We start from the raw sequence: 12,057 nt of genomic DNA, 5'->3' as shown, positions 1-12,057 counted from the left end.
ACAGCCTGGTCTACAGAGTGAGTTCCAAGATAGCCACACACAGAGAAAACTTGTCTCAAAAAACAAACAAGCAAGATTCACATACAGACTAAAGGAATACAACTAAGTCAAGAAGTGAATAAAATTCTGGTCATATGACCTTTGACAAGTGTTTGTCACTTGTCAAATTCGTCGGGGAAGAACAGGTTTTCCAGAAAACACACAGTTTCTGGAAACTGCTCTCTTACAGAGCAATGAGCCTAGTAGAAGCATTAACACCCCCCATCTACGCATACCATGCAAGCCAAAGGCATACTTGTGAGATCAGAAGAGAGACAGGAGGGGCTGAAGAGAACATGCTGCAGAGGCACACAGCCCCCGCAGGCAATGCTTATCGAGTTTGCATGAGTCCTGGCTGCATCTGTGAGCAGGCACCTCGCTGTGGAAAGTCTCTGTACGGTCACAGCTGCCTCTCCTATTGGCTTTTGGAAATGAGGCTCCAGCTGTTTCTGTAAGATCACAAGTCACAAGACTCCAGCTCTAGGTGACTAGAGGCTAACTACTGACATGTGGACATTTCTGCCTTTTCTTTCTAGCCCATTTTTCTTTAAATCCTCTTAGAATAAAACATAGAGAAAAATCTTCTACCCAAATATTTGCCAAGCATTCTTAATAAATGACCCAAACACATGGACAACAAAAAGAAAATTAATGATTCATATTTTATAAAGATTTAAAATATTGCCAGGCAGTGGGGATGCACACCTTGAATCCCAGCACTTAGGAGACAGAGGCAGACAATCTCTGTGAGTTCAAGGCCAGCCTGGTCTACAGAGTGAGTTCCAGGATCATCAGGACTACACTGAGAAACCCTGTCTAGAAAAAAATTAATATTTTATAACGATGGATATTTTCATGACAGCAAATCTATCAGTGGGTTACAAGAAAATATTGAATATATAAAAGAAATTTAATGTATACATAGTATACAAAGAACTAGGCAACTCCAGGTTGAAGAGATGGCTCAGTGGCTGTGAGCATTGGCCGCTCTTCCAGATGGCCCACGTCCCATTCCCAGCACCACATCCTCACAACCACATGCTGTGTCACGTATCTGGGATTTCAGCTCTCCTCTGGCAAGATAAGAGACAAGAAAAATCCTCTAAAAACACACGGGGCAGGCTAACCCCAAGTACACAGCACAGCAGCCAAAAATGTAAGAGTGCTTGCCTCAATGTGGGAGGGGAGAATGACTCAGCAGAGCTGTCCTCTGGCCTCCACACCACGTGCAGGGGGCGGGGTGGGGGGGGAGGGAGGGAGGGAGGGAGGGAGGGAGAGAGGGAGAGAGAGAGAGAGAGAGAGAGAGAGAGAGAGAGAGAGAGAACAAAGAAAGAAGCAAAGAACAAAGAAACAATGTTTTAAAGCTACTAAACCTGGAAGCACACTGCTTAGTGAGATAAGTCAGAAACAAAATGGAATTCATTACATAATTTATTATTTATTATATATATATTATTGCACACAATAAAATATCCAGACTCTATAAGTTCAAAGCTAGAAAGCAGATTCCAGGTTTGCAGGGGTCATCAGTCTTACGGTTTACTGGATGCAAGAAGCTTGCTATGGTGACAGTAAATTCTAGAAATAGTAATGATAGAGGTGCAACCTTCTAATGTAATTAATATTATTGATGAGTATGTTTAAGTGGGTCTAACTACATTTCACATGATGCATATTTTAGAGCCGCTTTGAAGTCTTTAGAGGAGATATATTTCTGTAAATATTTCTGTAAATACCCACACTTGGGCTGGAGAGATGGCTGAGTGTTTACGAACACTGACTGCTCTTCCAAAGGCCCTGAGTTCAAATCCCAGCAACCACATGGTGGCTCACAACCATCAGTACAGCCACAGTATACCAAATAGATAGATAGATAGATAGATAGATAGATAGATAGATAGATAGATAGATCTTTTTAAAAAATCACCCACACTACTCAGATAATCTGCAGACCGCCAGTGATGGTCCAAGTCTCTGACAGCTAACTGCAGATGCCAGCCCCAGGTTGGGGTCTTTTCCTTTAAGTCTCATGAAACATGTCCCCAGACTGTCCTTTGAAAGGTACAAGGCCTCTGGCCATTCATCTTCTGGGCACACTGCTCTCCCCACTCTAGACCACACTCAAGGACAACACTGTCCTTTCTCTACACTCCTGGCAGCCTTGGTACCCAAGACTCAGGACGACAAGCCCTTCTGTCAGATCTCACCTATGCCGAGGTTGGGAAAACACTCAGAATTGGAAGCTGGGCAGTGTTGGCTCCTTCTGGACACATGTCTCCTCATTACCTCCAGCAGATGAAACACACACACATACACACACACACACACACACACACACACACACACGCACAGGCACACATGAGCTAGAAAGAGGGAGAGGCAGAGAGAGTCAGAAGCAGAGAGACAGAGGCGGACAGAGACACAGAGATATAGAGAGCCAGACAGACATATACAGACACACAGATAGAGAGTAAGACAGACAGACAGACAGACAGACACAGACAGAGGCAGAGACTACAGTAAATGAAAGTCCTGAAACATGAACGTGGCCTTGGCTGAGGGGTGAAGAGGAAGCCGCAGCCCAGTTTTCACTCCCGGCCCATCAGGCTGTGATGGTACCTCTGAGTGCCTGCTCCACCTGCCCCTCCCTCTGCCCTGGTCCAGATTCCGACAGTGGACCACGTGCTCCCCACCACCTTCAAGCGTTGTCTGCAGAAATAGAGTTACCAAGGAAGAGGATCAAGTTGCTCCAGAAAACCAGAGGGGACAAGAGCAGACCTGAGCCACAGCTCATACATAGAACATATAGGAGGCAGGGGGTGGGGGGAATGTCCCTGAACTTTCTCTAAACAGAGGAGCCATGACCACCCCATCAGACTCCTCCCTTCCCGTTGTGAGTCGTCTCCTCCTACAATGGACACAGAGCTCCTTCTGAGACAAGTGCTGCTAAGTGTCTGTTCCTGATGATAGGCCAGGAGACCCAGAGGACACACCCTCAAACACTAGCCAATCAGCTGGTCCCATATGGCCCCCAGAGCCATCTCTGTCAACTTCTTGCTAGGAGTAAGTTCCAGCGTCCCAGGGCATTTGGTTACACTGAGAAGCCTAGGTTGTTGGGATTCAGACCCCAAACCGCCGAGGTGCATAGTGAAAATACCAAAGGGGACCTGGCCTCCAGGTTCTCCCAGCATCCCTCAGTCCCTACCTGGCACACTTCACCCTCTACCCTGAACTTTCTAGCCCAGGGGCTGGGCTTCCCCTCCCTCCTTCTCCCTTCCCTCCCTACAAGCTCCTCCATGTGTAATCGAGACATTTGGTCTCCACCCCACCCCCAGCCCCTCACACACACACACACACACACACACACCCGTGTGTGTGTGTGTGTGTGTGTGTGTGTGTGTGTGAGTGTGTGTGTGTGTGTGTGTTTTCTCTCCCTTTGTGCTCTTTCTCTTCTCCCTCCCCTCTGTCTCCCTCCCCATGGTGACTTACTTCTCTGGCCTCCTTCCTTGGACCAGTGAACCCACGCTAGAGCAGCTTCCCAATAAACCTGCCTTTATACACTCTAATCTGTCTTGAAGTGCCTCATTTTGCAGAAGGAGAAAAAACTTATCATGGGTAACTGGGTGAATTTCTGTCTCCCAGAAAGAAACATGCCTCTAGAACAGGGAACCCTCTGTGTGTTGCTGACTGGTTCGAGGCCACACTAGGGTGCCCCTGTCCTTTCAAGGGGACAGGGTTTTCCATCAGCCTTACTTTTCAGGTGTCACCCTGCTGCCTAGAAATTCACAAAGGAGTAAGGGGACAGGACAGAGAAGGGAGGGGAAAGGAAGTGAGTGTGCCAGACCCCGCCCCCAGCCCATATGACCCTGGGGGTTGCTCCTGCCTGGAAAGAGGCTCAGCTCAGAGACTGTAGAGCAGCGGTGCTGACACCAGAGTGGAGGGCTTGTGCATCAGCTGAAGCCCTTCTCCACAGAGGCGGAACAGAGCCAGCAGCAGAGACTGCGCAGCTTCTCTCAGTCCCTTCACTGGCCGGTCCTCCGATGTGAGAGCCTGCTCGCAGGTGAGTGGTCACCCCTACGAGTGGGCCAAGGGGGAAAGCTCGATAGTGCTACCCACAGTGGCTAGACCCTCCCTATCGATCAGCAGCCCTAGGACCTGCCCACAGGCCAGTGTGGTAGAGGCAGTCCTCAGGTGATGCTCCCTCCTCCCAGGAATGTCAAGACCTCACTTTTAAATTTCCAGAATCTCCTTGCCACTGCTCAAGTCGCTATGGAACAAGCGAGGCCCAGTGCTGCCGAAGGATCGGTCACTCCTGTACGTTTTCATAATGTGTCATAGAATCTTCAAGGCTTTCTCTGGTACAAGTGGGAAAGACAATGGTCAGCCATCACATGGCAGGCAGTGGGAAAGAGACAATATACCTGGAGGGATCCCTGCTACCCTGGAACATTACCCAAGGAGGACATGGGATGCTACACCCTACTAACGTTAAGCTGGAGTTCTTAGAAATGAAGATAGTGACTCTCTACGCCCTCCAGATGCTGTGTGGGACTAGCCCACTTCACTCACACACACACACACACACACACACACACACACACACACACACGACTGTGGACAGTGGCTATTACCCCCATGTATTATGTGGCACTATTAGAGGGTGTAGCCTTGTTGGAGTGGGTGTGTCACTGTGGGTGTGGGCTTTAATATCCTCATCCTAGCTTCCTGGAAGTCAGTATTCTCCTAGCAGCCTTCAGATGAAGATGTAGAACTCTCAGCTCTGCCTACATCATGCCTGCCTGCACGCTGCCATGCTCCCACCTTGATGATAATGGACTGAACCTCTGAACCTATAAGCCAGCCCCAACTAAATGTTGTCCTTGTAAGAGTTGCCTGTGTCATGATGTCTGTTCACAGCAATGGAAACCCTAAGACACAGGCCTACCTGGCTGTTGCTAGGTAATTGTTGGGCAGGGTATAGAAGGAATGCCAACACCAGGCATGTACATTATACACAGACATATGCAAGCAAAACACACACCTAAAACAAAAATAAGTAAATCAAAAACAAAGAGAGAGGCAGACAGACAGACAAGCAATAAGGACAGGACATCTTCAGAGCTTGGTGAGAATGTGTTCAAAACCAAAAGCCAGCCAGGCGAAGGTGGTGCACTCCTTTAGCCCCAGCACTTGGGAGGCAGAGGCAGGCAGATCTCTAAGTTCAACACCAGCCTGGTCTACAGAACAAGTTCCAGGACAGCCAGGGCTACCTGGAGAAGCCCTATCTCAAATAAACAAAACAAAATAAAGCCAAAGGCCATGGTGCCATGGTCTCATGCTTCTGATCTTGAGCAAAACATTCAACTTCTTGAACCTCAATTTCTTTATCCATGTTATAACCCAAAATCTATGTATTAAAGTGGTCAGTCTATCGATCACACAGAACCCCACCCCCCATACACTCCGATGTGTGCTATTGAGTGGAGCAGACCAGGGCAGGATTCCAGTGTATCGCTTGCTAGTTTGCGTCTTTATTTAAGCATCAGAGTCAAAGGCTGCACAGTGGTATGGCACCACCTCTCTTTCTCTGCAGCATCCCATGGTGTCTGGCACACAGAAGACTCAAATAATAATAATAATAATAATAATAATAATAATAATAATAATAATAATGATGATGATGATAATAATTTCCATTCACTAGTAATGATCCCCAGGCTGATTATACACAGAATCTGACCTCTAGGACTCTCATAAGCTACAAAAGAGGAAACAAGAAGCAAAGAGCCCAGAAGAAACGTGACGAGATGTGTCACAGGCTATGCCTGGACAATTGGAGATTTTAGGATTTTTATTTTAATTATTTATTTATTTCATGTATGTGAGCACACTGTAGCTCTCTTCAGACACACCAGACGAGGGCATCAGATCCCTTTACAGATGGTAATGAGCCACTGTATGGTTGCTGGGAATTGAACTCAGGACCTTTGGAAGAGCAGTCAGTGCTCTAAACTGCTGAGCCATCTCACCAGCCTGGATTTTAGGATTTTAAATCAGGAAAGGATGCCACTGCCAACAGCAGCAGAGCAGAGGACCTCAGTGCTTATTTCCCCAACTCTGGCTGGGCTCCCCCCGTGAAGGCCTCTTGTGGTGTCCCTAGAGCTGACCTGGCCCTTCTTCCTCTTTTTCTTCTTGCAGCAGAAGAAACCTCTCCAGTCCTCTTGTTGGGCTCCTTGTGACTGGGATCCTAGTCTGCCTGACTCTGGTAGCCACTGTGGTCTATTTCTTGTTCCTCACAAAGATTGGCTTCTCCCTGACACGATCCCACCCTGGGTAGCCAGATCAGGAGGAAAGAAAACCCATTGTCTAATCCTGGTCCTGCCCCCTTCCCCAAGCCCGGCTTCCCAAGAATACATCCCACTCATCCCACCAGAGCCTCCCTCAGGAACTGCTGGCTGGGACAGCTTCCTCAGAGATGATTAAGGCACACCAAGGGACCCCCTGCTGGCCTCTGTCCTGTGCACCACAGAGCTTGCCTGAGAGCCAGTGCTCAGCCTGGGGTCTGTCTGACCCAATGAGGGGTTGCAGTACCAGAGCCTGACTGACATCACTAAAGAAAATGGTGGCGCCTGGCCTAACTGGTGGGGCCAGCACCTCCCAGAGCTGCAGCATTATCCTTCAAAGGGGTGTCTCATTAACAGCACATGGGACCCCAAATGCCAGATCAGCCCAGACCTACCAGACGCAAGCCATGGTCACCTCTTCAACCTCACCTGCTCATTTGAGCCTGAAAATTGCTGGATGGTTTCTAGAAGACGGTCTATCTCTCCTGATGCTCTTGTTCCTGAAGAATAAGTTAGTCCTCTTCATGGCCTCCTGTAAATCTTGTCTCTGCCTCTAGGACATGGGCTCTCAGACAGCCCTGCCTCCCTGGTATGCCTTTCTCCTTCTCTTCACAAAGGCTTGAATCAGGGCAATATTACTCCCATTACAACAGACCCACCTCCCCAAAATGCCAAGAGATGTTTATCCTAGCCCTTCTAGAATTAGGCTGCTCTTTAATGGGCAGTACACCACCCTCACCCTGCCCTGAGGTTCCCCATCCATCTGAGAGGACTGAGACGGCTACCAGAATCTAACAGTTAAGAATGGTGGAGGATCAGCCAGGGGTCTGTAGCAGTGAATTAGTTCAGCCACTTTGGCTCCCGACAGGTCATGCGCACACACTGCACCCAACCAAGACCTGTCTGGATTTGCAAATGAATCACACACACACACACACACACACACACACACAAGTGCGCGCTCGCCAGCTAATTTTGATAAGCCTTGACTAGCTCGATGATTGGGCACTTCTAAACCTCCCCAAAGCTAGTTAACACTCTCCTCCAGTATTCCTGAAATAACATCTTTTAAAATCTATATTTCATCTCTGTTACCCCAGACCCAGTCCACTTTCCCAGATTCTTAAATGCTGGCGGGCCTGGAAGCTTCTTCATCTTTCTGCTTCCCCATCATGGCGATTCTCTATCGATCCCCTCTCCCTTGCCTTTGAAATCTAAAAGTCCTGCCCTGTGTCCTGCCCAGCCAGGGAGCTGGGCACATCTAGGGCATCGCCATGATGTGTGTGACAGCTGGTGCTCTGGAAACTGCTCTCTCAAGGGAAATGGGGAAAGTGGGCACAGGGAAGAAGGACAGTCAGGCCTGTCAGAGACCAGAATCTTCTAAGTTCAAGCTACTGCCTGTTCAGTGATGTCTCAATCTTGCTGACCCTAGGTCCCTGACACTGGCTCCAGAGCAGATGTTCCTATATACAAGATGAATGAAGGAGAGGCAGGCCAGCTTGGTCTACAGAGTTAGTTCCAGGACAGCCAGGGCTGTACAGAAAAACCCTGTCTCAACAACAACAACAACAACAACAGAACAGCACTCTTTTGACTGATGGTGGCATAATCAGGGGTGGAGGGGCTGGGTACAAGGCCCCTGAACACAAAGAGGACATGGCAAATGGCAATGAGCAGCCTGAGCCTGGAAGGTGCTAGGTGCTGCTCTGAGGACATGGGACCCAAAAGCCTCTTTACTTTTCTACAGAAATCACTCAGACCTGATGCAGACATTTATGGCTGGATAAACCACACAACAGATGTGGCCTCTTTGTGTCCTCTAGAAGCAGCTGCCTATGAGACGAAAGAGAGTACACTTAGCACCCAGACAGTGGCAACAGGACAGAGATGGAGCCTGCGTGTGCTCAGTGTCTCTGCTCCCGAGACTCAGTGTTATCTCAGCCCCACAGCCATGGGAACCTTTCATCAATATGGTCCCCAGTGCTTAACCATGCAAGCACACCTATCATCCAGCCTGGAGCCTCCCTCAGCCCAGCAGCCTGCTCTCTGAATCCCAGCGGAACCCCTTAGGAAATTGAACCAGACTTATGATTAGGTAAATAAATGCAGTGAATTGTTATTTGCTATTAAAAGAAAACAAAAGGCATGGCAGCACATGCCTGTGGTCTCAGTCCTCAGGAGGCTGTGGCAAGAGAACTTCTGTGAGTTTGAGGCCAGCCCGAGATTCATAGCAAGTATTAGACCAGCCAGATGTATATAGCAAGACCTTGTCTCATTGAAAAAAGAAAGAAACAAAGAAAAAAAGCAAACATGAGGAGATGGCCCAGTGGGTACCAGCACTTGACTAGCAAGCACGAGGACCTAAGCTCAAAACCCCAGCACCCACATTAAACCCAAGCAGGGTCCTGTGCATCTGTGGTGCTAGCATTGGAGAATGGAGATGGAGGGTCTCAAGAGCTTGGAATCAGCCAGCCTAGCCACACCTAGTGTCTTAGTTAGGGGTTTACTGCTGTGAACAGACACTATGACCAAGGCAAGGCAACTCTTATAAACAGCAACATTTAATTGGGGCTGAATCTTCAGAGCTTCAGTCCATTATCATCAAGGTGTGAGCATGGCAGGGGTCAGGCAGACATGGGGCTGGAGGAACTGAGAGTTCCATGCCTTGTTCCAAAGGCAGCTAGGAAAGGACTGGCTTCATAGCAGTCAGGACTAGTGTCTTAAAGCCTATGCCCACAGTGGCACACCTACTCCAACAAGGCCACGCCTAATAGTGCTACTCCCTGGGCCAAGCATACACAAACCATCACATCTAGGTTTAGAGATACCCTGTCTCAAGGGACTAAAGCAGAGAATTAAAGGACATCCCACATCGTCCTTTGGTGTTTGCATGTACATAGATACACAGACCCACACAAATCCAAGTATACAACACACATGCACACAAACACACCACACAGACTCTCAACAAAAGAAATAACCTATTGGTACATGCTACAACATCGTACATTATCCTATACAAAAGAACCCATTCACACAACAAAACCTTATGGTATGATTTAATTATATATGTTCAGTATCTCCACTGTAGGGGGTATGCAGACAGGAAATGGGATAATGGTGTCCCAGGGCTGTGGAGATTCGGGAAGCTTGGAGAGTAACTACGAATAAATGCAGAGTCTGTTTTAGGGTTGATTAAAAGTGTTTTAACTGTACACTCCTGTGGATATACTAATCGCCAGTCAGACATTTGAAATAGATTACTTCTATGAGGTATAACCAAGAAATATCATTAAGTTTAAAAACCATAAGGAAATGCTAATGGGCTCAAAGCCAGGGCAGGTAGAGGGACTGGTTGATTGGACCCGCTGCCCATTGCCACCAAGTGTGCCAAGTGTCAAGAGCGTGTACACCACCAAGAAGGTAAGCTCCCTGGGCAAGAACAGGCACAAGTTCTGTCTCTGGAGGCCACACTGAAGAAAATGAGGAGCCTTCTGCCACATGCCCTGCTATGCCATTCTGTTTGACATGACTATCAGAGGTGCCAGTTCCCATCTCTATGAGATGCCTCTGACCTAGGGCTTTCAGGTCATCCCAGTGGTCCAAAGGAAGGATGAGGAGGCCAGCAGTTCACACACACACACAGTCCCAACAAAACCTCCAGTCTCTCTGTGTTCACCAGAGAGCCCAACATGTGTCCTCGATGCACCCAAATGGTGTGCTTCACCATTTTTCTGAGGTGACCTGGGCAAGGACCGGCCCCAGCCCCACCTGGGCCGTGAGTGCTGCTCCAAGACTCTGATCCCAGTGGGCGCTCTGAGCATGATGGCCAGCCCCACTGCCACAGCCCAGTTATAGAATACTCTTTGGACTGGAGGGAGCGGGCAGCCATGTCTATGACAAGGACCCTGAAGGCACAAGGTAACCTATTTGGCTGTAAGGACTTCTACCCAATCCTGCCTCAGTGTGTTGTCTACAAGTCCCAGACCTGAATGGTATAGGAAGCCTCCTGGGTAGTCTCCGGAGCAGCCCAGAATTCCAGCCTTGCTGTGCAATGTGTCACCTAAGCATGTCTTATGTTACCTACTGCCCCTCCCCATTTGTCTCTGTGTGTCTCCATGGTCCCATGTGCCCTGTGTCCCTGTGACCAATATTCTCTGTATCCCATGTCTTCATGTCCCTGATGGCTCTCTGAAGTGGCTGCCTTACTCCCTTCTTGTTGTCTATGCTTGCCTGCCAGCATTATTTATTTACATTGTTTGCCAGTAATGGTCTTAAGCTCACAATGTTCTCAGGGTGATGGCACTCCTGCCAAGAGCCCTCTATTGCCTCCCCCACTGCTTTATCCTTTGTGTGGCTCACAGCTGCCAAGACTTTTGCTATCAATAAATGGTTTGGCCTAAGGTTTCAAAAACATAAAGAAGGAAAAAAGGAAGGAAGGGAAGGAGGAGGGGAGGAGAGGAAAAGGAGGAGGAAGTGGGGAGGGAAGAAGGGGAGAAGAGAGGGAGAGAGAGAAAGAAAGGGAAAGAGAGAGAGAGACAGAGAGAGACAGAGACAGAAAGAAAATGTTCACAAATAGAACTGCCTTGAGAATTTTCCTCTATGTACACTCCTTTTTATATTTTACCATCAAGGGCATGATTAAACTCCTGGAGGACCGGGCATTTCATCATGTCAACTTCCATTCTTCCTTCCGAGTCCCTGTTTTCTTCCATCACCATTTGGGGAGTTCCTTTAACCACCCTCAAGGACAGCGAGTTCTTAGTATTCCTTTGTAGGTCACACTCATCATCTTTGCCCCCAGAGCATCTGCAGAAGTCAGGTAAGGGAGGAGAGATGGCTTTGCTCAAGGTTTTGGAGGGGATGCTCCATGGTCTCTTGGCCCTGTGTGCTCAAGATCATCGCGGTGGCAGGGCCATGAAGTGGCAGAACCTCTCTCAGCTCATGGAAGTCAGGAAACAGAAAGGAAGAAGGAACCATGGACCAAACACCCTCAAAGACCAGTGCTAATCCACACCTTCCAGCAAGGCCTCACTTCCTGAAGTCTCCACAACCTCCCAAAATAATGTCACCAAGTAGGGGCTAAGTATTCAATGAGTGAACCTGTCAGGGACAGATCCTATCTAAACTATACCACCCTTCCTCAGAAAAGGAAGTGTGTGTGTGTGTGTGTGTGTGTGTGTGTGTGTGCATGTATGTGTTTCTGCCTTATTTTTTAGTTCTGTGCATCAAATAACACAAACATACATAAAGTGTTGTGAGATTCCACTGGAAAGAAACATGTCCATCTAACTGCGGGAACTGAGAGGGGCCTAGGAAGTTACACAGTGAGAGACCGATTGACTTGTCTGAGTCAGAACTGCCTTAAACCCCCAGCTCAAGGGGAAAGAAAGAGAGGGCAGGAGAAAAAGGAAAGTTGTGTGGGGTGGAGCTAGAGCCAGAGGAAGGAAGAAGACTCGGAGAGCTGAAGAAGAAAAGGAAGAGAGAGGAAAGATGGTAGCTAGCGGTCAAAGTGGTGATTTTCCAAAGAAGGGGGCGGGGCCTAGATGAGAACGACTGATCAGCAAGCAGCCTTCCTGCCTTCCCTCCCTTCCAAAGCATCTCTCTAGACCCAAGTTCCACAAGACCCGAGCTTTGAGGACAGTGCGCCCTTCTCCTTCCACACTGCCAGCTC

This window comes from Mus caroli, unplaced genomic scaffold (assembly GCF_978045245.1).
Source record: "Mus caroli unplaced genomic scaffold, Mus_caroli_1 scaffold_8, whole genome shotgun sequence".
Classification (NCBI taxonomy): domain Eukaryota; kingdom Metazoa; phylum Chordata; class Mammalia; order Rodentia; family Muridae; genus Mus; species Mus caroli.
Note: the sequence above shows the minus strand (reverse complement) of the source record.